The sequence below is a fragment of the Microcebus murinus genome, chromosome 25 (assembly GCF_040939455.1).
Source record: "Microcebus murinus isolate Inina chromosome 25, M.murinus_Inina_mat1.0, whole genome shotgun sequence".
NCBI lineage: Eukaryota > Metazoa > Chordata > Mammalia > Primates > Cheirogaleidae > Microcebus > Microcebus murinus.
This window is the reverse complement of record NC_134128.1, coordinates 15,173,280-15,199,592: the sequence shown is the minus strand read 5'-3', so window position 1 is coordinate 15,199,592 and position 26,313 is coordinate 15,173,280. Positions and strand designations below refer to the sequence as shown.

Here is a 26,313-nt window from a genome sequence, read left to right as displayed (position 1 = left end):
CTAGACAGCAGGAAGGTTTCTGTAATATTGACTTTGGGCAGCACGCCCTGCAGCCATGAACTTGAAGGTGTGTCTTAAATAATACGGTCAACTCCCAAATGGCCACAGTGGATGGTCAACTTGGAGCTTCCCTAGCCATCCTCATGGGTCCCCTGGCTGCTGACAGTAGGGACCCAGCCAAGAGGAGATTATAATTAGATGCAAAGATCCAGATGTATAAAAGTGGGGAGTGTATGTGTAAGAGAGAGAGAAATGGCGTCTGAGAGTATATGCCTGTCTTTCATTATACCCGGAGCCACATGGATTTTGTTTTTTAATTATCTGTTTTGAATTTTCTATTTTTCATTATAACACACCAAGAGTTGGCTTTCTAATAAGGATGAAGATAAGTGTACAAGTTTCAAGTGTCACAGCTGGGGGGAGAAGCCTCCTCTTGAGTCGTCTATTGCACAGGAATGACAGTCGAGTGTCCTGACTTGGTAATTGGTCTGGGACAACTTAGGCATCTAATTTCTTCAATCCATCGAAGAATTGCAAAAATAAGCCCCTGCCATCCTTTCCCTACATTCGTCAGGAAACCTGCAAGTTAGAAATGAGTCGATATTCAATGCACATGTCGTGAACCTTTTGGTGAACATGGACATCTGATAAGACTCTCCATCTTTGAATATAGCTCAAGATTCAAACAAATCCACTGGTACCTCCTGGGGAAGAAAAGTTGGGGAGAGGACCTGCAGAGCACCTTTTAATCTTGAAATACAGGAACCACAAAGCCTATCTACCTGTGTTTTAACTCTGTTCCCCTATACAGACTAAGCAAATTGGATAAAGCCAAAGGCTAACAACGTGGATTCCTGGCTGTGCCCCAGCCAGAATCCGTTTGGCTCTTTGGAAACCTCTCTTCTCCCCTGTGAAGCTGGAAAATAACTAATGAATTTTTATAAGCCTCCACAAACCGAGGAAGGCAAAACAGAAAATAGCTAGAAGAAATGAGATGAAGCATGAAAACCAGCTTTTTCTTTTAAAACAACTTGAGATTTATTAGAGAATTATATATTTTTTAAATGCCTTTTCTGGGTAAACAAAGGCAGCAGAAATTAAATGGTTTACTTACAGTTAAAAGGGAGAGTTTGGAAGCTGAGATGGGACAGAAATAAGCTCTTGGCCCTCCAGGTCACTGAGAAAGCTGCCCCCTGGCCGGGCGAGGTGGCTCACGCCTGTAATCCTAGCACTCTGGGAGAGCGAGGCGGGAGGATTGCTTGAGGTCAGGAATTCGAGATCGGCCTGAGCAAAAGAGAGCCCCGTCGCTACTAAAAGTAGAAAAAAATTAGCTGGGCATGGTGACAGACACCTGTAGTCCCAGCTACTTGGGAGGCTGAGGCAGGAGGATCACTTGAGTCCAGGAGTTTGAGGTTGCTGTGAGCTGGGCTAATGCCACAGCACTCTAGCCTGGGAGACAGAGCGAGACTCAGTCTCAAGAAAAAAAAAGAGAGAAAGAATGAAAGCTGCCCCCAAAATGCAGCAGGATAAACAACACCACAGACATTGTAGACCACCCTTCTTGGAGGGCTGGCACAGTAAGGATCCTGATTAAAAATTTATCCAGGTGTGGGGCACAGCTGTAGCTGATTCTTCAGCATGCCCCTGCTGATTGCCCAAGAAAAAGAAACAATATTTTCCTCTCCATCAGCTCTTCCAAGAAGTAGCGAAGGGTGGGGAGAAGCACAGAATGAAACGTGTTGCTCAAGGGCATTTTCTGATCCAAGCCCACAGCCCCGTATAAATCTGTCATTCTCATGTCGCTGGAGAGGCATCTGCAACTCTGCAAGGTGGAAAAGTGGAATTAGCCCAGGTGTTAAGCTGGGTGTGAAACCTCGAGGAGAGAAGCATTCTTTGTCATGGCTACGGGTGCAGATATGGGGTACAGGGTGTTTGTTTGCAGCCTGCATGTGCGTCTGTGTTGACGGAAGTCTTATTTATGCATGGCAGTCTTATTTATACGCACACCTTCTCTCCCGAGCCGGCGTGTGAAGCTGTCTGACTGCAGGAAATCGAACAGTGGGAGGCAGGTGTCCATGTTGAAATGCCTAAATCAGCCACACCTATCCAAGGTGTGGGCCATCCATACTGAGGACGGAACTCTGATATTTTCCTTTGTCTAAAAAATTTATTGCTAAGGGGGCCTGGTGAGTCACACCTACAAACGATAAAATCTCAGTAAACAGGCTTTTATGATGTAGTTTTCTTCCCAACCTGATTCCGGTACAGCATCACATGGAAGGACACAAGACCCTTACATTAACTCAAGCATTCCTTTCCTCTGATTCCTGGTCTTTTGAACAAAGCCTCACTCTTTCAGCCAATCGTCAAACAAAGAATCCCTAAACCCACCTATGACTTGTAAGCCCCTGCTTTGAGATGTCCCACCTTCTTGGGCCAAACCAATATATGCCTTCCAGGTATTGATTTATGACTTTACCTGTAATCCCTGTCTCCCCCAAAAGTATAAAACCAAACTGTAACCCAGCCACCTGGAGTTCACGTGCTCAAGGCTTCTTGGGTGTGGCTTTGGGCCAGGATCCTCAAATTTGGCTCAGAATAAACCTCCTTAAATTGTTTTACAGAGTTTGTCTTCTTTTCTGTTGACAATGGCCATTGAGAAAACCAATCATAGTCAGCAGTGAATTAGACACAACTCCAGACATTGGGATTCCTTTGTGTTATATTCTGATTCTGCCCCAAAGGGGCTTCTAGTATTTCCAACCAACTTATTATTTGTTTTGGTCACAGCCTGCAAATTATTACAGATTGTTTGCTGTGGGGATAAAGAGGGATTACTGCTCACCCGGCAAGGCCATTCCAGTGCTGATCTGGCATGAGCAGAAGCTAACACCCACCACCCTGGGCCCTGCAGGGAGGGTAAGAAAAGCAGTGGCAGAAAGATCCAGGCTCCAGTGGCAGGCGGGCCATTTGCCTGCAAATCCCAGCTCAGGTTTTGAGCTTCAACTCTTAGCCTCAATTGTCTTGTCCCTAAAGTGTTACTCCCCTAACAAAGTCATCGTGCACATTGGAGATTATCACATAAAGTGCAGAGACTGCTAGAGGCATGTACATGGCAGCTGTCACCACTGTTATTATTATATTATCAGTATTCCTTCAAAATCAGGGTAACACTGTCACTGAATGGGATACCTGTCTATGAAGGATGAACTTCAGATGCTTTGTGGGGCAAGGTGGGGTGGAAGGGAGGCAGACTGCCAGAGAGAGCCGGCGGGTGGCCGGAGGTGGTCTACCTGGGACAGGTGAGATTCAGCAGCCCAGACCTGGGGTGAAGGGAAAGGTACGCAGGCTGGTGGAAGCATCATGATGAAGCCACCAGATGTCAGGGACAGTTCTCAACCAGCAAGGGAGCAGGCTGCGGCACTGAGCAGTTCTGCATGGACAAGACAAAGCAGAGACAAACTGAAGTCAAGGATTGTGCTGCTGTGGTGAAGACAGGAGGGAACTCATTGCCCTGGGTTCCTCCTGCAGGAAGTGTGTATGCAGTTGTTCACATACAGGAGGATATGGGGTGCCTGTTGTGGGACTTTAGGAGGAACCTGGAAGGTACAGACTACTAGGACATATAATCTCCAAACTTTGTTGATTGCTTACCTGATCTGATCAGACACCTTCCACATACATGTTTATTTATACCTTTTTTGTATGCATTGACAATATATTAAGTGTGGCTTAGATTAAAAAACAAACACAAAGAGATCTGCTGTAGAACATCGTGCCTATAGTTAACAGTACTGTATTATGCATTTAAAATTTTGTTGAAAAAAATAAAAAAATAAAATTTTGTTGAGGGTGGATCTCATGTTAAGGGTTCCTACCATAATTAAACACCCACACAAATGGAAGTTCCAGTGTTTTCTTCCTGCCCCACCCCCACCAGTGAATCTTCTTACACACTCAAGTGTGGATTCTCCTAGCCCCCCAAAAAACAGAAGGTGGGAGCAGGGAAAGGGGTTTCTCCTCTCCACCTTCAGAAGAATAAGAAAACTCATTTTTCTTCCTCTAATACCAGGGGCTGAAAAGAGTTCAAGCAGAGTTACATGTTCAGTTTTTGGTTTTGTTCTTGTAGGTAGAAGGGTTAAAATTAGGGAGATGAAAACATTGACAATGATTGATTTATGTGATGAAAGGATGAAGAGCCCAAATCAATGCATTTTTTTTTTCTGAGACAGAGTCTCACTCTGTCACCCCAGCTAGAATGCAGTGGTATCATCATAGCTCACTGCAGCCTCAAACTCCTAGGCTTGAGGGATCCTCCTGCCTTAACCTCCCAAGTAGCTGGGACTACAGGTGTGAACTACCACCTTTGGCTATTTTTTTTTATAGATAAGATCTTGCTATATTGCCCAGGCTAGTCTTGAGCTCCTGGCTTCCTCCTGCCTCAGCCTCCCAAAGTGCTGGGATTACCAACTTGAGCTTGGCCACTGGCTAGCTTTCAAGACAATCTTCCCACCTGAAGGTTGTACTCAGTATGGTACCTTTATTGTTGCTGAAGGATTTACTTCACTCCGAAATGCTTGACAGATTACCAGCTACCTGCTTTACTCATAAACAGACTTAGTCCCATGAGTTTGCATTCTCCCTGCTAGCTGCCTGCCTTTGAGTCTGCAGATCAAATCCTTTGCCTGCTGAAACAACCGGGCCGGGGAGGTCTTTAAAACCCCCTTTGGCAGGGAACAGTCACTTCCTATTTGGAGTCTAATGTGGAGAACAAGATCCCTATTGTGGGGAAACATGGGTACTTCCTATGCAACACCATTAAACATCTTCCCGAGGACATTACACAGGGCATTGCAGTCTCACAGTTGATCTTTGTATCAGTTAGAGTTGTAGGCAAATTACTGCAACATCAACCCCCAAATTTCAGTGGCTTGACACAGTAGAGTTTAGTTCTTGCTCATGTAACAGACCAATGTAGATCCAAGTCAATGGAGGCACTCAGCTCCATGCAGTCATTCGGGGACCCAGGATGGTGGTAACTTTGCCATCTTCCACTCATGACCTCTGAGGTCCTTCTGGGCATCAGCTGGTGGAGGAGAAAAAGCATGTGAGTTTTTGAACAGGCCAGGCCTAGGAATGGTGTGCCATCATTTCCTCAAATCAGCCCTAGGGCCAAATCTAACCATGTTGGAAACCGAGAAATGAACTGTAGCTATGTGCCCAGGGAGGTGTGGAAGGAAGCTCAGTGATGATCTGGCAGCCTATGCCCCCATGTCCAAGACTGTATAATTTGCACACACACAGACAGCATCACTTGTGCCTGTTCACACACAGCTCACACTCGTCAGCTCACACACAACTGGGAGGGTGAGCATGTCTGTGAAATTAAAGGCGTGTTTGGTAGGAAGCTTGGGCACATTTCCCTAGAGGAGAGAAAACATCTTTCTAGACTTGTGCACAGCGCCACCTGCTGCTCAGAACAAAAAGCAGGAAGGGAGTTGACTAGGCTCAAGGTCAGAACCAACAGGTGATAGAAAAATCAGAACTTAGCGCTCTGGAATCTTAATGGGTTTGGTGACCATAGGAGATCCCAGGAGGTTCATAGAGTGGTCATTTCCATTTAACAGACACCAAACAAAAACTGTGAGGATGAGGGGGACAGGACTTGTAGGGTTGGTTTTGGCTTTCTGTGAAATTAAAGTAGGAGTTCAATGCAGGAGTGAGAATCAAAAGAAGTAGATAAAATTGCTGTGTAGGAAGGCTGCTGAGTATAACGGAGCACTTGACTGCAGCCAAAGACCTAGGTTCTAGGCCCAGCTCTGCCATGACCTGGGCTGCGGTTTCCTCAGTTTTAGAATGAGGGGACTTTTCAAGATCCCTTCCAGCTGGGAGTCTCATCCAGTCTAACGGTGATACACGACCTGTTTTCAAGATGGCAGTTGAAGCCATATGGACACATTGGATCCTTTGGGGAGAGTTTTTGTTTGTTTGTATTTTTTTTTCGTTTTTGTGTTTTTTTGAGACACAGTCTCACTCTAGCCCCGGCTAGAGTGCAGTGGTGTTATCGTAGCTCCCAACAACCTCAGACTCCTGGGCTCAAGGGATCCTCCTGCCTCAGCCTCCCGAGTAGCTGGAACTACAGGTGCGCACCACTACATCTAGCTACTTTTTCTATTTTTGGTAGAAAAGGGGTCTTGTTTTTGCTCAGGCTGGTCCTAAACTCCTGACCTCAAGCGATCCTCCTGCCTCAGCCTCCCAGAGTGCTAGTATTTTCTTTTATAAAAGATCCAAATCGATGTCATGATTTCTATATCAGAAACATCCATTATGTGCATTTAAAGAAACATAAATATGTATGTATTTTCAAATTAGATAAGTAGGACTTGCTGATTGGAAGTTGATGACGAGGGAAGGCAGTTTCCAGCTTGGCGCAAATGGGAGGCTGATGCTCCAACTAATCAATAACAATGATGGTTCATCAACAATTGAGCATCAACTACAAGTCAGGCCCATGCTAATGGCTCTGCATAGATTATCTCCATTTTCACAACAACCCCTGAGAAGAGTCCTTATTGTTAGCCCATTTTACAGAAGAGGAAGCCAAAACACAAGGGAATACTGGTGGGAGGACAAATTAGAGATGGGGAGGGACAGAGAGTGGCAGTTGAGTAACAGCCCATCAACGTGTGCTGCATGGCTCCCTCTGACGGTGTAGGCTGGTCATGGGGCACAAACACTCCTAACAGGGGGTGCTAAATGTGCCCTTTTGTGTCCTCTCTCCTGCTCCCTTCTCCTGTCTGGATGTTGACACCAAGGAGACCCTGAAAGCCACCTACTGGGATGACAGAGCTTCTTCAGTCCGGTCTGGACCTCTGAATGGCTTTGCAAAAGCGGACCTCTTCTATCCCAGTTTCACCCCCACCCTCTGCCCGGAAACACCCACTTTGGACAGTTATATAGATGAGAAATAAATTTGTGTTGCTTAAGCCACTGCAACTTTGGAGTATCTTTGTTATAGCAACCATACTGAGTGACCATCTTACTGCATCTGATTTAAACTGGGGGGTGAAGACAGTAAGTTAGATACTGGACGTGTTGAGTCTGAGATCTTGCAGGACAACCAAGTGGAGCTGTGGACTAGGCAGACAGCGAGAGATTGGTTGGAGATACACAGAGTCCAACATACACAAACACGCTTGTATGGGTTTGGTCTTAAATAAATAAACCATAGAGAGAAAGGAAGAATGATTTAAGGTTTTCTTTCTGCCATTTCACTGCATGGCTTCAGGCTCTAAACTAACCATGAAATGAGAGGTGTGAATCTGCTGTTCCTTCAAACGGCCTCATTTCGCTCGTATGTCCTTGAAATGTGAACTCTCGCCACCCTGAGCACAACTCCAATCTTTAGAGAGACTTTTTTTTCCTACATAATGGCTTCGAATCTGAACCAGCTGTTTCATCTCTTATTCAGCCGGGAAAAATAAAAAAATAAAAAACAAAACAGTGAACAAATCTCACAGTGTGGAAATGCCATTTTGACCTCAGCCTCTGACTTTGGACCTCAAGCCATGGAAGATGTGACACTGCTACGCAGGTTTGGGGTTCCCTGCTCCCAAGATGGCGGCTGAATCCACAGGAGGGGATTGGCTGTCATGGAGAGGATCCCATAGAGTCAGATAAGGAGAGGACCCAGGATGGGGCCCGGGGGAGCTCCAGCACTTGGGAGGTGGGCTGGGAGGACTTGCTCAGAAAGACTAAGGAGCAGAACTGGTCGGAAGGACAGAAGGGGTATCAAGAACAACCTACGTCCACAAAGCCACAGGCGAACAGAATGTCAACGAGTCAATAATTGATTGTTCCAAAGTATTTTCTTAAAGGCTAAACAAAGGGTCAAAGTCATTTGTGACTTTTGCCATGGCAATTTCGGTGGAGTTGCAGATATAAAAATCAGATTTTATCAGAATGGGCTTTCAGAGAACGGTGGAGGAATGTTATGGGAAACAGCCCTATAAAATACTGGTTTATTTGCTGAAAAGATGTTGATTACATTACACAGCCTCCTTTCACAGATGACAGGCATGTCCTGTCTGGTTTTGACATAAAGAACAACTGTGCTTCTCCTGAACAATTGGCCTGCATTTATCTTGTGAGTGACTGATCAGGTTTTCCTTTTTGCTATTGTTGCTAGGAAGCTCAGAGTCAAACATGTCTTCTTCCCACCCCCCAAGCCCCCATTGCATGTACTAGATTTCTCTCTGGTTCTCTTTAATGTTCCTGCTCTTACTATCCCCACATTTTATTTTTTTATTTTTTGAGACAGAGTATCGTTCTGTTGCCCAGGCTAGAGTGAATGCTGTGGTGTCAGCCTAGCTCACAGCAACCTCAAACTCCTGGGCTCAAGCAATCCTGCTGCCTCAGCCTCCCTAGTAGCTGAGACTACAGGCATGCGCCACCATGCCCAGCTAATTTTTTCTATATATATTAGTTGGCCAATTAATTTCTTTCTATTTTATAGTAGAGAGGGGGTCTTGCTCTTGCTCAGGCTGGTTTCAAACTCCTGACCTCGAGCAATCTGCCCACCTCAGCCTCCCAGAGTGCTAGGACTACAGGTGTGAGCCACCATGCCTGGCCTATCCCCATATTTTAAATCTGTGCCACATACTTTTATATTATGAATGCTCACAGACAGTCTTAAATCCTTTCTGTTATAACGGAAGACATAAATAATTTTTCAGGAGGGGGGCTTAATCATTTTCAGCCATACATTAGATTTTCTAGTGTATATTAATATAGCTCCAGTCTACCTGTATAGTCTACAAAACGGAAACTGTCATGCCCTTGTGTATGTTCCTTAACCTCACAGCTCATGACAATAGCGATTAATAATATTGATTGAGCCTTTGCAGATCTGAGTGCCTTACGTGTATGGATGTATAGGGATGCGTTAAATCTTAATGATCCTTTTATGTCTAGTCTACAGATAAGGAAACCAAGGCACAATAAGGTTCAGTAACTTCACCAAAGCCCCACAGACATTAAGTGATGAGTCCAAGATTGAAAACCCAACCGACTGGCTCCAGAGTCCACACCACTATGCCACACCACCTCCCTGCAAGCTCAGTGAAAACTCTGGGACAAAATGGCTTAAATATTTAGATTCGACACTTTGTGGGATATTGACAAGAAGAGCTGGGAGGGAGGACAAAGTTGCTGGGTTAAAATTTCCTTGATGTAATAAGACAGGCAAAGTAAAGCTAAGAAAATTAGTACATCTGAGTAGAAGTCTTAAGGAATACACAGCTCTTTGTTAAACAGGAAGTGACTTGTAGTCAGACTGCTCTGCCTCTCTTGGTCTCAAACAGTCCTAATCTTCTTCTTAGGGTGCTAACTGTTTATCCCCTACATTTTAACTTTTTGGAAGTAGCTGGATGAAATACATATGGATCTAGGAGGAAAAACAATAATATTTAAACATATCATGTCCAAAATACCTACTGTTTATCAACTTAACATAAAAAAATGATTTAATGGACATCAGAATATCGAAAACACAGGAGATGCTGTTACTAGGGCGGGAACTTTTTTGGCTTCTCACCCTTCATTTCTCCTCTGAAGGTAGTTAAATGAGATTATGGTTTTAATCCTCAGGCAAGCTTGGCTACGCTGCTATCTTTAGTACAGGCTTATGGATCTTAATAACGTTCTTGCTTAATAAGTATGATACCAAGCTAACGTTAGTGCTTCCTTGTCTCCAATATCTGGATCATTCCTCATCAATCAGGGCCCAGGCAATGTCCCATGCCTTCCACGAAACAGTTCCTGCCCACTCCAGCCCACGCTGACACGACTTCCCTCCAAATCCCTGCCACACGCTCTGACTTCACTGGATACATTCAATACTTCAGACCTGGTGTTGGTATTCAGAGATATATTAATATATATACACATACATCAGCCATTAGATATTAAGTTCCTTTCAGGCAGGAACAAAGTCCCCTGTATTTACCATGTCCTGCACCACATGTATTTACCATGTCCCGCACAGTGCTAGGGAACCAGAAATATTTGTTGAATTAATGAACTCAGGAGAGAGTGAATGAATGAATGAATGAATGAATGGAAAGTGAGTTTGAAGGCCTCTGCCGTTGACCAACTCTACCTTTGCTTAGAGCAGCGTTTCTCTAAGAGAGGCCTCTGGATCTTCTGCATCTGAATCACCTGACATGACCGTTGAAGATGCAAATTCCTGGGCGCATGCCCAGCCTCTTTAATCAGAAGGCCTGGAGTTGAGGCCGCCGCTTAATTAACGCACTGGGTGATTCTTGGCACACACGTTTGAGAGCTGGTTCATCCGGGTCTGGTTAGCTGAGAGTCTGAAGAGGAGTCGGTGCAACCTCAGTCCTTTGGCGCCACCTGCTGGACGAAACGAACAGTCGCAGGCTGGGAAAATCGCATCTGATGAGTGGAGCGCGCCAGGTGCCCAGCCGCAAACCTGGAGCTGTTAGGCACAAATTGTTTCCTGCTGAAACAATGTTTTCTATACCCTTAAAACAAATCTCTCCAGCTTCTTATAAACATATCAGAATCTAGAGAGTTTCTTCTATTTTTTTCCCTATTTCCTCTGCAGTTTCATAAAGTGCCCTTGCTTTGTTTACTATCACAACCAAGCCACCAACACTTTTGTTTCATTTTGCTTATCATTGTAACCCTAGTATCCAGCATGGCACATGCTAGGAGCTCCAAGGTCGGTTTGTTTCGTTGTTGTGGCTTTTAAATGAAATAATAAGTGATCAACATCTGAGGTGGGAGAAGATGACACAGAGATATCCCTATTTCAATGAGAGAGGATTTTTCTAGACCTCCCAGCCTGGGTGAGTGGGCAATGCTTACAAATCCCCTAACTAAGAACCTTTCCCCACCTGTAAAGTATTGAATCTTTTAAGAATAAGGAAAAAAAGACTAAAAAGAAAAATAAATCAGTAACAAACTCTCGTGGTGAGGGAGGTAGGAAGGAATAAGTCTTTTGCATTGTAGATCCTCCATGAAACCTGGTCTAGAATTGGAGGAAATTTAGATGCTCAATACAGTTTTTAAAAGTTGATGATTAAGAGATTTTTCCCAGTGTGATGGTTAATTTTATGTGTCTGCTTGGCTAGGTTATGGTGACCAGTGTTTTGTCAAATACCAGTTAAGGTGCTGCTGTGACGATATATTTTAGATGTGGTTAACATTTACGGGCAGGTGACTTTGAGTAAATTAGATGGCCCTCCATAGTGTGGGTGGGCCTCATCTAATCAGTTGAAGGCTTTGAGAGTAAGGACTGAGCTTCCCCAAAGTAGAAGGAATTCTCTGCAAGCCTGCAGCATAGACACCCCACCTGAGCTCTCAGCCTGTTGCCCCGTGGGTCTTGGACTCAAGACCGCAACATCAACTCTTGCCTGAATTTCTAGCCTCCTGGTGTATCCAGTGCATCTCACCCCCCTGTTTCTCCTGTTGGTTCTGTTTCTCTGGAGAATCCCAATACTGCACTTCGTTGTATACGCCCCACCACTGGTCCTCAAACTGTGGTGTGCCTCAGGATAGAAGTCATTTGAGTATACAAATGAAAGGCAAATGAGAGACCTGGTCCCCGCATGGAACTGAAATTCTAGAAAGGATAACCAATAACAATCAAGTAAACAGGAAACGACACTTGGCATGAGAAAAGTTCTAGGAAGGAAATGAGTAGGGTGGAGTTACATGTGATGGATCCCCCAGTCAAGGGGGTTAGAGGAGGTGACATTTAAGCTCACTGAGACCTTAAGGAGGCCAAATGACAAGCGGGGGATGGATGAGGGGGAGGGCATCGGAGGTTTGCTGGACAGAGACACAGGGCTGCTTTTCTACAGGCACGTTTGATCTGCCTGCAGACCATCATAGTAGTGATCTCAGGCGGCGGATCAGACGGACACACCAGTGTGACGTGCAAAGAAGGGGTCCCATCTGGACATGTGAGTTTGGGAGCCATCAGCAGGTAGATGGTATTGAAAGGCACGGAAATGATAAGATCAACTTTAGAGAGACGCTGTAGACAGAGAGTAGAGCCCAGGGCCAAGGCCAGAGGAACTCCAGCCATCAGAGCACCTGTGAAGGAAGCTGCATGGGAGGGGTCTCAGAGGGAGTAGGAGGGGACCCAGAAGAGCTGAATGTCACCGAAGCCAAGCTAGTCAGTGACGGGTCCAGCACTCAGAGCCAGGTGTGTCTGGATCCAATGCCCACGTGCCGCTAACCATATGCATCCAGTGTCTTTGGAGAGTTTAACGGTGGCACTTTGCATTTGTACACATCCCCAGAATCACCTTGGCATATAGCAGCTCAGCTGACCTTCACGATTCCAGAAAGCAAGCAAGTCAAGCATCCTCATCTCTGTTTTAAAGATAAGGACATTGATGCTCAGAGAAGTGAAGTCGCCAGTTGATGCCTGAGCCAGGACCTGAGCCCCAGGCTTTGAACTGCTGGCCAAGTGTCCTTCCCCCGTTTAGTTCAAACCCTCAAAGTTGCCAACCCTTAAAGATAATTTTTACAGCTTTTCAAAAATCATCATCAAGGGTTTTTTTTTAAAAAGCATCTGTTGAAGGAAATAGTGTGCAAAAGAATTATTCGATTGTTGCAAATGACCGAGGAAGAGGTTATCTGTGACAAACGGAAGGAAAGTAAAGAGTGATCATTTGAATGTCAGAGATCAGACTTAGAGGAACGAGGAAAGATAACAGTCATGGGTTTTCTCCCCCCAAACAATGATTTCTCCCCCACCCCAATAAGAAGCTTACAGACTAATCAGGAAAAGATGGGAAAAAACACATCCATAAATACAAGGTCACAAGTGCAGTGGTAAAAGCATGCCAAGGTTATCGCAGATACACAGAGATGGGCTGCCTAACCCGACCTGAAGAAGGGTTGGAGGAGGTTTCAGCTGAGCTTAGTCTCAAAGCAAAAGACAGGGAGCAAGAGAGAAGGAAGGCAGGTGGGGGGTCAGGCAGACAGCACAAGGAAAACACCCCCACATTGTGGAGGGGGGCAACCCCTCGGGGGACTAGAAATGACACTGGTAAGGTAGACAGGGGTCACCCCTGCCCAGGATGTGGGCGCAGGGGCCGGCTGGGGTGGACGATGATCTCCAAAATGCTATAGCTATGCCACAGATAAGCCATACCGTTCACCCAAGCCTTTACCAGTCATTAAGGAATTTTGCAATCTTCCACCTGCCTTTGTCTGATTTCATCTTATTTCTCATTTGTTCAGAAGCCCAACAGGAAAGAAAAAGGGCTATTTTCTGAGCCCCTTCAAAGACCTTGACCAAACAACAAAAAGGAAGTGTTGAAGTGTCCATATCCTTCCTCCCAGGAAGCTTTTTGGCTTCTAGGCAAAGTGCTGTGACCACGACAGCAAACTTGAGATGTGGGTGAAGGCTCAGGGTCTGCAGATCCAACTCCGGGCACAGCCCTGGCCAGGGGGAAGTGAAGTGTGCTGGGCCCAGAAACGTTATTGATCTCTAACCAAAAGGAGCCACCCAAGTGGTTCTTGCCAAAAAAAGGTCTGCTTCAGGATGACTCAGCGTCCCCATGCCAGAAATAGAAATGGCTGGCAACTCTAAATGTCAGTTTCTTCTGCTAAAAACAACTCTACACCCTGTTACCCGGCCATTGATCTTAGCAACAGGAGGTCCTTAGTGATCTTGGACAGAGCAAATGGCTTCTCAGTCTGAAGCATTCGGAAAACACCAAATTCGGTGTCCCACGGTTAGGAACTTCATCATGCATATCAGCCTATTAAACGCCCTGGCAAGGAAAAGGAATCTCCTACATTTTATTTAACACAGATTTTTTTTGGATCCACAATCCTCCTCTCCCTTTTCAGGCAGAAAACCTATGACTATTTTATCAAACATTGGAAATTCAAGGGGCTGAGTTTATTTTTAAAGTTTGGATGAAAAGAAACTGAATTAGGAAAGGTAGTCGTAAAAGAAAAAGCCAAGCTAACAGAGGCCTGATTATAGGGATTGAGTTATGTGTAGAATGGTAGAAACTTCCATATGTTTGTAGGCCCAGGGAAGAGTGAAAGATGGCCAATAGGAGAAATGGAGTAATTCATGGAGCAAGTCTCTCAAGCAGCTTAAAATCAAGTTGCTTTCTCTTGGTAAATACTTCTTATCGTAATAACAAATGAAAAGAAGTGAAATCCAAAATGTATGAGTTTTAAATGTAAAATAGATGATCATTCTTTTAAAATACTTCCAAAGAAGTGGGCATAACAATTCCAAGTCACTCTTATCATCGATACTTCTGATTTAAGGCAACTGTCTGTGACACTTTGGGAGTGATGAATCCCTCTCCCTACCACAGGGTATCAGGGGACTCACCACCAGGTTTCAGGTTTGCCACCAAAGTTATCATCCAGGGACTCAGGAAGTTGTAGCTGCCACCCGGAGTTCAGTAGAATGTAGAGAACCACTGCCAACGATCACAGATGCCCACAGCCCCGGGTGACAACAGCCAAGGGAACACGAAAGGAGCTGCAAGTTCATCTGTTGAAGGCCATACACTTGCTGTGGCCTCCGAGTTCCAAACCTGGCACAGGTGCATCTTCTAAGCTCTATCCTGAAGTGTGCCGGCAGGGCAGTCTCAGAAACACAGTTCCCAAGCTTCTAACCTCTGAGATCCAGCGGAGAACATAACAGGCGCTAGGTGGGACTGCAAACTAGTACTACCTCTGCAGAAAGTCATATAGAGATACCTTAAAGAGCTACAAGTAGAACTACCATTTGATCCAGCAATCCCATTACTGGGCATCTACCCAAAGGAACAAAAGACACTCTATAAAAAAGACATGTGCACTAGAATGTTTATAGCAGCACAATTCACAATTGCAAAGATGTGGAAACAACCCAAGTGCCCATCAATACATAAGTGGATTAATAAAAGGTAGAATATGTATACCATGGAGTTCTACTCAGCCACAAAAACCAATTGTGATCTAGCACCTCTTGTATTATCCTGGTTGGAGCTGGAGCCCATTCTACTAAGTGAAGTATCCCAAGAATGGAAAAACAAGCACCACATGTACTCACCAGCAAATTGGTATCTACTGATCAACACATATGTGCACATATGGTAGTAACATTCATCGGGTGTCGGGCAGGTGGGGGGGGGAGAGGGGATGGATATATTCACACCTAATGGGTGCGGTGCGAACTGTTTGGGGGATGGACACACTTGAAGCTCTGACTCGGGTAGGGCAAAGGGAATATATGTAACCTAAACATTTGTACCCCCACAATATGCTGAAATAAAAAAATTAAAAATAATAATACCAGGTGCTAGGAACAGTGCTGACACCTCTTTGTCCCTGCCCCTCTTCCACGCCCACCCCTGCGTCCCTTACCACCAAGAACCCACAACAGGGCGGCTTGTAACAGAAGACCCAGTGGGAGACTGAAAACTAGCATCAGAGAAGTCACCACCCTGGAAGTGGGGGTGAGTGAGATCAAAGGACCTAAGGACTAAGGGACACTGGGGGCTCGGAGGGGAAAATAGGAGGTCTGAAGGGGAAGAGGCATCCCTCTCCACCATAAGCCATGCTGGAGCAAGCAGCGTGGTCTGCAGCAGTGGAGAAACCGGATCAGAGAGCTGGGAGAACAGAGCAGAGAAGCCATGGCTACAGCCACACTGTGCGATCTGTGAGAGGCTGACACGTACAACTAGAACCTGAAGGTAAAATGTCTGTGGTTGTCCAGACTTTCTGGATAAGCTCGCATCGGGAACCTGCGGGCAAGAACTATACTTCCTCCTGCCTTTCCTGCTAGCATTGTAGGCTTAGGATCTATTTGAACTCAAATCCAGGACTCCGCTGGCTTATGGAGAGCCTTTGTGTGAATTAGAAAAGAGTTGCTTCCCTGGGAAGATGCAGCTCCACACCAAAGCGCACGGCTCAGCCAGGGCAGTGCCTGCGCAACTCCAGCCTGCATTCATCCTCTTGGCGATGCAGCGAACGGCCTGCACAAGCGTCCACAGCAGCCCCAGTCAAATCCTAGCAAAAGACCAATCCGTGGTAAATGCATGTCAGCAAATTTACATAGAGGAAGCTTGGGTAGTCTTATTCACCTTAGTCATTTTTTACTAGGGTCGTTTTTAGTTATCATTAAAAAGACTTGACAGTTCGGAAAGTATTGAGAAGAATAGAAAAAAATATACATGTTTCTCCAAAGACAGAAAGATTCTACTTCCATGGGTGAGATATGCCTCTTGGAATAAATGAAAAGGAAATAGGAATTGAGGAAACCAGTGTTTACAAACACAAGAAAGGGATGTCGTAAGATGACACCCCCCAGATCCAATAGACCAATATAAGCTATTAAATATAATTAGCACAAGTCTCCAAGGAAGATGAATCATATTGAGAAATAGGATTTTGGTCTTGAAAGGTAACATGCGAACTAGAGAAAAGAACCAAGCTGCAGATCTCTGAGATGACATCCTGCAAAAACATCCAAGCTGCCTCGCACCTGCCTGCCCTTGTCTCCAAAAACTTAGGCCAAAGAAGCAAACGAGGCATTGAACAAAATTAAGGAGGATAAGATGGGAAGGAGGAAAGCATTTTTTAAAAATTAACTCAATACTAAGATATATGAATCTGATTCGGGTCCCAAAACTATACAGCTGACCCTATAAAATATGTCTTGCAGCCCACATGTAGTAAGTAGCCAGCTCATTAGAAATAATCATTTAAAAATAATTATTGGGGGAGGTATGAAAAATTACCTAAGGGGTACAATGTACACTCTTCAGGTGATGGGTTCAAATGCCCAGACTTTACCACTCTACAACATATCCAGAAAATGGAATTCAACTAGTACCCCCAAATTCTATTAAAATTTTTTAAAAAGGGGAAAAAGCAAAATAAGTTTTATCTATAAAGTACAGAGTAAAAAGTAAAATGAAATAAAATGACTTTATTAAAATTTATTTATGAACATATTTAATCACATAAAGAATGCAAATAAACTTAGCGTTATTGTTTTATTCTTTGAAGTTGATGGGACTTTAGTCCTATCAGTGGACTAAAGGCTCCAAATCTCAAACTTGCTTTTCTGTCTCTACTCTCTGATCACTTTGTGACCTTTGACATATCCAATGGTCCCTCTTTCTTTATGTTTTTCTTCCCTGGACTTCTGGGACATAGCACTCTCCTAGTTTTTCTTTTTCCTCTCTGGCTGCTGCCTCTCTAGTTTTTTGTTTTCATTTGAGGCCCCCTTAAATTGCAGGAATTCTGTAGAATTCAGCCATCATAGATGAGATCTCTCAGGATGGTTCTTGACCACATTTCCAAGCCTAATCTCTATCCTGAGGTTTAGACCCATTTCTCTAAATAGGTGTGGACATCTTCACTCACCTATCCCACGGGTAATTCAAATTACTAATCACCCTTCTTCAAAAACCACTGGCTATCCTGCATGTCCCATCTGGTGTGGTCTGAATGTTTGTGTCCTCCCAAAATTCATATGATAAAATGCTCTTTTTCTCAAGGTAATGATAGTAGGAGGTATGGCCTTTTGGGAGGTGATTAGGTCATGAGGGTGGAGCCCTCATGAATGGAATTAGTGCCTTTATAAAAAAGAACCCAGAGAGCTGCCTGGCTCCTTTATGCCATTTATGAACCAGGAAGCGGGCCCTCATCAGACCCTGCTGGTACCTTGATCTTGGACTTCCTAGCCTTCAGAACTGTGAGAAATAAATTTCTGTTGTTTATAAGCCACCTGTTATGGTATTTTTTTCCCAAGGACAGGGTCTTGCTGTCACTCAGGCTGGACTGCAGTGGCACAATCATAGCTCACTGTAACCTCAAACTCCTGGGCTCAAGAGAGCCTCCCACCTCAGCCTTTCAAGTAGCTGGAACTACAGGTGTGCACCACCATATCTGGCTAATTTAAAAAAAAATTTTGTAGAGATGGGGTCTTGCTGTGTTGCCCAGGCTGGTCCCAAACTCCTGGCCTCAAGCCTTGGCCTCCCAAAGTGCTGGGATTACAGATGTGAGCCACCATACCCAGCCTATGATATTTTGGTATAGCAGCCAATATATTTACCATCTACCTAGTCACCCACCGGAGAAATTTTGATTTTTGACAACTTTCTTCATCTCACCTGCTACATTGAATCATCCTGAAACTCTGTCCACTCCATCTGTTTAAAAGCTCCCAAGTTCATCACTTTTTTTTTGAGACAGAGTCTCACTTTGTTGCCCAGGCTAGAGTGAGTGCTGTGGCATCAGCCTAGCTCACAGCAACCTCTAACTCCCGGGCTCAAGCAATTCTTCTGCCTCAGCCTCCCAAGTAGCTGGGACTACAGGCATGTGCCACCATGCCCGGCTAATTTTTTCTATATATATTAGTTGGCCAATTAATTTCTTTCTATTTATAGTAGAGACCGGGTCTCGCTCTTGCTCAGGCTGGTTTCGAACTCCTGAGCTCAAACGATCAGCCCGCCTCGGCCTCCCAGAGAGCTAGGATTACAGGCGTGAGCCACCGCGCCCGGCCCCCTTTTCTTATGATAGAATCAAATGCATGACTTTCTTGTAGCCAAGATGGACATTCCTTATATGTCTGATTTCAAGTTTACTAGAAAAGACCCAACCCTAAAAAATAATTCCTCCCTGATGGCAGATCAATGAAATTTCTTTAACAGACAAAGATTTTATTACAAAATTAGAAATAATCCTAAATGCCCAAGGTTCCGGATAGGTGACACTCTGAATTGAGAGGACGCCAAAGTGTCAATGTTGCATCTACAGCCTGCCAGTGGGAAAGGCTGATGGTGGAAGGAGGGGGAGAGTGAAAAATTGGAGAGTGGAGGATAAGAAAGGGGAAGAAAGTGCAGGGTGCGGAGAGAGGCAGCTGGGGTGGGGGGCACTTTATGAATATGCAGACAAAGGAAGTATGCTTAAGCCCACCCACGCCAGAATCCACCAAAATATACTTTTGCACTGAAGGTGAATAAGACAATTCATGAGGATGGGAACCAAGGTAGGCAGGAAATAGTTTTTTAAAAAGATTCCCAGAGACTCTTCCCTTGTTTCTATAATAAACAGAACGGAGCCACTTCTCAGGATTTTAAGAAGACACAATGAATGGGAAAGTTCCAGATTTATGTGAGATCAGCTTTTGAAGTCTCTGAAATTGCTGCAGTGGGAAATACTGCCTGAGCGCTTCCAAGTTCACACACATAGACCTTCCTCCTGGAGTTTTCAAAGCCAACTCTTCAAAACTTGGCCACCATTGCCGCAGCAGTCCATGAATATCCAATTGTCTCTGCAAGAAGCGTGCTATGGCTGGGACTTCTTTCTGCCTCCCTGGGGTCAGATCAAATTAACTGGGTGAGAATTGCTTTGTGTGAAGACAACCCACATTGGAGTAACTCCCATGTAAACTAAGTCACTTGCTCCCTTAGTTCCCCAAGGATCCAGAAAGAGGAGTGCATGAGGTCAGGAATAACAAAGGGCTAACCGGTTGCAAAATTTAAAGATATAGCAGCTGCAGAATTGAACCAGGGGCCTTGTGAACGAAAGAAATGGTCTCCTGGCATCCAGTTGTGAAGAGGATAATAGGCCCAGAGAAAGCTGTCTCTGTGCTCATGAAGGCAACATGTGTACAAATTTGATAACTGTCCACTGGTTTATGACAAGGGAACAGGAACACTATGTGCAAAGCAGAAGGAGGTTAATATAGCTGGTGAAAGGAACATTGAATTTCTGTGGGTATGAAAGGTCCCAGGCCATCCAGCTAAGCAGGTTTATTGTAGCCTTTTTGAAAGTCACCTATGAACACATTTTTTTCTTTTACAAAAACAGGGGACTTAGTGATTTTTCAAACTGCAAAATCATTTCTGACAATTTAGCCAAGCATTAAGTCAGCCTCTATAGGAGGAAGAAGCCTATACTGAAATTGAGTTAATTTGGCATCCACTCAAATAGGATATCAAATATAATAAACTAAAAGGAATTCCAATTTTTTTTAGAGCTAGAGGGAAGCTAAGAGATCACCTATTCCAGTCACTGCCTTTCCTCGCTGATGAGAAGACAAAGGCCCAGGGGCCTTTGTTCCTTCCTGAGTTCTCAGGTAGAGCCCAGGTAACCTGACACGCAGGTCCCTGTGTCCCTCACCCCACCATGCACGTCTTCAGAGAAGTGAGACATCTTATTTTGGATGGAAAACAAGACAAATCATATGTGCTTCCATGCTACTGATCAATTATTTCATCCAAAGCAAGAGGCTAAAACTATGTCTAAAATTAGATACACCATTTCTCACTCCCCAGGCAGGCCAAGAAGATGATGACAATATTTTTCAGACCATGATGAAGAATTGTGGTGTAATAGAATGATCATTTTCCCAAATCACTGGCTCTGGTTAATTAAATATTTTAACAGAAAAGTTTTGCTCCAGGAACTCTTAACAGTTTCATAGAAAAACCAGGAAGCAAGGATTTAACATTTCGGCTATGCTGTGCTTTGACTTGACGGCAAAGGTGGCAGGGACTAGACAGCGTCTGCAGATACACAATGGGAAAGGAGTAGGAAGTAATTAATAAGTATTCTTCCTATGGTATTTTTATCTAATATGTACCGAGGGCCAATTGATCACCTAAGAGATAAACACCCAGCTCCTTCTCAATGAGTTTACTGTTTCAAGATCTAAAAGCATGGAAGAAAGGAAAGCAAGGACCAGAGGATCATACCATGCACATTGTGATCTGGCTCTTCATAAAGCTGTTGTCCCTGGGACTTTGGACACTTGGCTGAGGCCACAGGTTGGACTCTAATCCCAGAGCCTCGTTCTGATGGAAACCCCAACTACGTACCTCCTCCTTGCACTGGGAGAGGCTGCCATGCCGGATTTCAGGGAAGGAAAGCAACCTATTAGAGGCACATACATGCATGTGTTTGAGTCCCTATATTCAGTCCTTTGGGGTGTATATCTAGGAGTGGCATTGCTGGGTCATATGGTATTTCTCTGTTGAACCTTCTGACAAATGCGCCCTCATATCATTTTGGAGCCAGTGATAATGTGAATCTAACTAAAGCTGAGACAAAGTCCAGACTCAGGTCAACCATAGGGGAGATGATTGATACAGCCAGCACACCAGTGGCCCAACAGAAGAAAGGACACACCCATTATTGGACATAATAACAATAATGATAATTATTATTAGTGATATCATCATTATTTGTTTGAGACAAGGTCTCACTCTGTCACCCAGGCTAGAGTGCAGTGGCACAATCATAGCTCACTGCAGGTTCAAATACCTGGGCCTCAAGGATCCTCTTGCCTCAGCCTCCTGAGTAGCTGGGACCACAGGTGCACACCACCATACCTAGCTATTTTTTTTTCTATTTTTTGTAAAGACAGGGTCTCGCTATGTTGCTCAAGCTAGTCTCAAACTCCTGGCCTCAGATGGTCCTCCCACCTTGGCCTCCCAAGTGGGCAGGATTAAAGGTGTGAGCCACCACACCTGGCCTATGTATTGGACATAATTACTATAGTATTTATTTCAGTCTCTTTGCTCTTTGTTTTTGTTTGTGCAGCTCTAATGAGGTACATGCCATAAAATTCACCCCACTGTAAGTGTACAATTCCATGACTTTTAATTTCATTTACAGAGTTGTGAAACCATTATTACAATCCAGTTTTAGAATGTTTCCATTCTCCCCAAAAAGTCATCTGAACTTGTCTGCAGTCTCAGCTGCCCCCAGTCCCAGGTAACCACTGGTCTGCTACCTGTCTTTCTTTATTTCTCATTTCTGGACACTTAATATAATATATATGGAATCATACTTAGTAAATGTAGTTTTTTGCATGTAGGGTATCAAGTCTACTAGCTCAGATGTATATGAAAATGTCATATATCTTTACTTTCTTTAAACTCAGCTCCTATTATATGTCAATTTTTTAAAAGAAGGAGGAAAAAGAAACAAAAAATAGCCCTGCGGGGGTATAAGGAAACCCCTTCTCAGGCATCATTGGACCTTGAGAGCAGAGGGTCTCCTTCCCCAGGGTTAGGCAAAAATCCAGGAGATGTCCCCATTGGAACAAGGGACATTTATCCTTCAGCCCATCCCTCTTGCTCCTGATACCCTCATTACCCAACATAGGGCTTCTTCTAGGGAGCAGGCTGCCCAATTTCCAATGACAGGCCTGGGGGCACAAGAAGGTTCCCAAAGTCCAACAGATGCATCCCACAGCTGTGTCACTCCAAGAGCTTGCCACTTGTCCTGGTGCTACGGGGATTAAGGCTTGAGCTCTTGGTGCTCACGAGACCACAAGCCCACCCCCTCCCAATCTAGGGGAGTCACTCCTCCCTCCAACTGCTGCAGAGTCCCCCACCCCACACTAGCTCTGGCCCTGTCCCTCCAGGACGTCTGGAGTAGATGATGTATTTACTGAGATGGGGCTTTCTCAGAAGACAGGAAGAAAGTTGTTCTTCTAAGAGCTGTTGCCTAAAATCTTGCAAACACTCCTTGAGATAGGAAACACAAAGGCACTAACTACTAACTCAAAACAAAGGAGCCTGGGGTAGACAGGAGCACAAGGAGCATGAAACACACATTAACATCTCACTAAATACCCTGCCACACTGTTTTGCATTTACCCACCACAAAGCGCATCAATGAGACAGATAGAAGCATGCACAATTTCCAGGGTCTTGGCTGCATTTAGATTCCGTCCATTCATGGAATTGTGAAAGAGCACAGAGGCACCACACTGGACCATTTAGGCTAAGAAACAGAGCTGGCGCTAACACTAGCAATAATAACCGCAATTAACACTATGTGCCAGGCATTTTCCTAAGTGTTTTACACATATTCTCCCACTAATACTCACTACATTGTTAGCCAGTAGGTGCTAGTAGGTCCAAATCCTTTATCTCAAACCTTTGGAGCAAGCTTTGTTTCAGAGTTCAGAATTTTTTAGATTTTAGAAAGGTAACACAATGCACGAGATTTATCTATTAAATAACATAACACCCCGATGGGGCCCGAAGCAGTTCTCATATCAACTCATTAATTTTCCCTCCACAAAGCAAGTAAATAAACGTACCAAGGGGTCTAAAGGAAAACTGCAACTAGCTTCACATCAGTCAGGTCAGGTTTTGCCACGGAATGAATTAAGAAAAGACTTCTGGTCCTCGGAACTTATTGGATTTGGGACCTATACTATATTTTCCATTTTACAGACGAAAAGAATGAGGCATGGCAACATGAAGTCATTTGTCCAAGGTCCTCACTAGGAAGTGGTGGGGTGCTCAACGCTTCCGGGACCCACCCTGCTGAAAGCAAGGAATTGGAGAAAAAACTACCTCTACCTCTTTCTCTATCTGAAACTCACCCCCGGCCTTGCCACTCCAGGCAGCCTTGTGTGTGATCTTTCCCTGCTCAGACCTTCCCCGATGCTCATTTTAATTCGCCTTCATGTGGTTTAAAATAATGGAAGCGAGCCCAGGGGTGTGACACATACCCTAGGCACCCCTAACAGGTCCCGAGGGGCCTTCCTCCTCAGTTCCCAGGGGACAGCTGTGACAAGGTCTCTGCTGTCTGAATTATCCCAGTAATCAAACAAAAACTAGAGAGTTTTGTTCTATTTCTATTTTTCCAAGCTTTTTTCATGAAGGACACCCAGTTCTGCCTTGCACTTATTTTTTTTTTAATTCTCCATTTGGGGCTCCCTCCCACCCCCACCCCTAGGCTCTCTCCACATAGAGCAGCCTCTCCTCCCACACCCTCCTCCTCGCGCATTGGGTCTGGGGCAGTTACTGACTTGCTAGCCTACCCTGCCTGCTCTTCAGGGTGACCTGGGGGTAGTGACGAGGGTCTCCCAGGCAGAGCCGGTGGGGCAGCAGGCGGCCTGGACAGGATACGAAGATACCAGGAGAGGGTGCATCAGCCTGTTCCCATTTCAGATTAAGATTTTTTTTTCCTCCTTTTTTGCAACCTGTGAGCAACGTGGATGCACAGCCACGTGCTGCTTAGCTAATGCCACGGATGTGAGCGGCGCCAGGCCCTTCCTTGGTAGGTCAGGTCAGTCCCCCGTACCCAGCCTTCTTGGTCTCGGACCTCGCCCAGTGCACCTGGGCCCGCCCTAATTTCCGTGTACTCGTCCAGCTCGAGGGTCCTGCGGCCCGCCGGGAGCACGCCTTGAGCTTGACCTCGCGATCAGACGCTGTCTGCGTCCTGCGGGGCGTCTCCCGGAGTCCAGATGCAAACCAGGCGGTTCTCCCCCTCACCTCGTCCTGTTTTCTACGTGTCCACCCTCCTGTCTGGCCCGGCGGCGCCGTCCCTCCTCCAGTCCCGCAGAGCAGCGCTCGCCACGGCGGCAAAGGCAGCTCCCGGACACGCTCCCGGTCAGTCGGTTCGTCCAGCCGCCTGGGGCACCTGAAGCATCGTGGTGTCACCCGGAGCCTTTCTCCGGGCCTAAACATTCTACAGGCTGCTTTGTGTTTGGGGTCTATGTCAAGATTGGCACTCCGGCGTACTCCCCACTCGCGCCGGTCCCAGCCTTGACCTTTTGCTAGTCGCCGGAGGGGGGCCTCGGGTGGGCGGGGCCTGGGGCGGGCGCAGGAGCAAGGAGAGGCGGGGCCTCGGGCGGGCCCGGAAGCGAAGGGCGGGGCCTAGCGGCGGGCGCAGGAGAGGGGCGGGACCTCTGGCGGGCGGGGCGGGCACAGGATCGAGGGGCGGAGCCCCGAGCGGGCACAGGACCTGGGAGGGGCGGGGCCTCGGGGGGCGGGGCCCGGGAAAGTCCCCGGCCTAGGCGGGGAGCCGGCGCGCGGTCAGCTGAGCGGCGCTGGGCGGGGTCGGCAGGCCGCGAGTCAGCTAGAGGCTCCCCGAACCCAGCTGCCCCCGCCGCCGCCCCCTGCCGGTCCCCTGGTCGGTGTCCGCATCCGGGTCCGGAGCCCACCCCAGCGGCACGATGCCGGGGCAGCAGTGACCCCGAGGGAGGCCGATCGCTGGCGGCAGGTGAGCCGGGGCAAGGGGCGGGCAGGGGCTCGGCGAGAGGGTGGCTTCCTCCGTGGCGGGCCCCTCTCCTGTCCGAAATCGGTTCCCGCCGCCCCCTTCGCTGCGGCCCAGAACCTGTCGGGTGAGGGTGGCCAGGGGTGGGGCGTCCTTCCCATGGGACTGCTGCCCTGGGAGGCTTTCCAGGCCCCGCGGATCCTGCCCTGGTGCGCAGGGGCAACGGGGGCGGCCACCCCAAAGAGCTCCTGCCCCCAAGAAAGGTAAAAATGCCGGCCTGGCTGGCCGCAGGTGACTTCCTCTGCGGGTCACCGAGGTTGTTTGAGGGTGACGTCCTCCCGCAGATTGGGAATGAATGTGCAGCCAATTCCTCATTGTAAGGAGGAAATGGTTAAAGATACATCTCTGGAAGACATGAGAACGCTACTCTAGCTTAACGGGGTGGCCCAGGAACAGTAAAGAATAGTGTCCCCTCTCTAAGGTAGTGGGATTACTGAACAGCTGAAAGGAATCTACATAAACCGTTGTTTTTAGGAGAGAAGGTATAGTGTACACATACTATGTGTGTGTGTGTGTATATATATATATATATAGAGAGAGAGAGAGAGAGAGAATATTTGATGTGGCTGAGAACCCCAAAGGAATTGTTTTCACCACTGGAAATGTGCAAGCTAGAGGCAGTAAACATCCGTCAAAGAAAATGAAACTCAGCTTCTGGCCTGCCCTCCACCACCAGGAAAACTATTGGTAGAGAAATTCGCACCAAGGATGACATGGAAACCAAAGCCATGGAAAAAGTAAGGCGGTGTTAAGACATCAAGAGCCTTTGGACCTGGTTAGCAAGGTAGCAGTGCTTGACCTAGGGAGAGGACAGTTAGCCCAGGCTGCCTCCTCCGGCAGGCCCAGTCTGCATTGGTCTGGAGAGGTTAGGGAGCAGAGGCCAAGGCCATGATTGCCCTGGAAAGACAAGTGAAGTTTAAATGTAGCCTGTAGAGAGAGTGGACAATGATTGATTTGAGTCTGTGGGTGATTGTTTGGTCTATTTTTAGGAATTCTACTGGGCCAATTTTAGGAATTTTTTATGTATTGTGTACAACAGTATAAAAGTAGCAGCTTATTTTTTTATAAACTGACCTTTAGGTTGCATGTTATGCTACTCTACAGAATTTCACCAACCCCCAAACCAAACTTTATTCTTGCAAACAATTGGACACTGTATTACCTTCCTACCAAACCCCCTCCCTTAAGTAGGGGCTTATAGGTATTCTAGCCAGGAAAGAC

General features: G+C 46.0%; 1 protein-coding gene and 1 long non-coding RNA gene across 4 annotated transcripts in view; one reads left to right on the top strand and one right to left on the bottom strand.

The window, feature by feature from the left end:
* Positions 1 to 2,715: 2,715 nt before the first annotated feature.
* LOC142864355 (uncharacterized) lies at positions 2,716 to 24,616 on the bottom strand. Its single transcript, XR_012914895.1, has 3 exons — positions 24,309 to 24,616; positions 10,160 to 10,413; positions 2,716 to 5,086 (listed from the first exon to the last, which is right to left on the bottom strand). It is a non-coding gene; the product is annotated as an uncharacterized LOC142864355 (long non-coding RNA).
* Positions 24,617 to 24,772: 156 nt separating this feature from the next.
* Positions 24,773 to 26,313, top strand: part of OPTN (optineurin) — a 36,138-nt gene continuing 34,597 nt past the window's right edge. For 2 of the 3 annotated variants that reach the window (XM_020284076.2, XM_012765703.3), the window contains exon 1: positions 24,804 to 25,038. The gene's annotated coding sequence lies outside the window, so the exon portion shown is untranslated. Of the gene's footprint in view, positions 25,039 to 26,313 lie in introns of all 3 variants that reach the window. The other variant, XM_012765705.3, reaches the window with a different exon arrangement.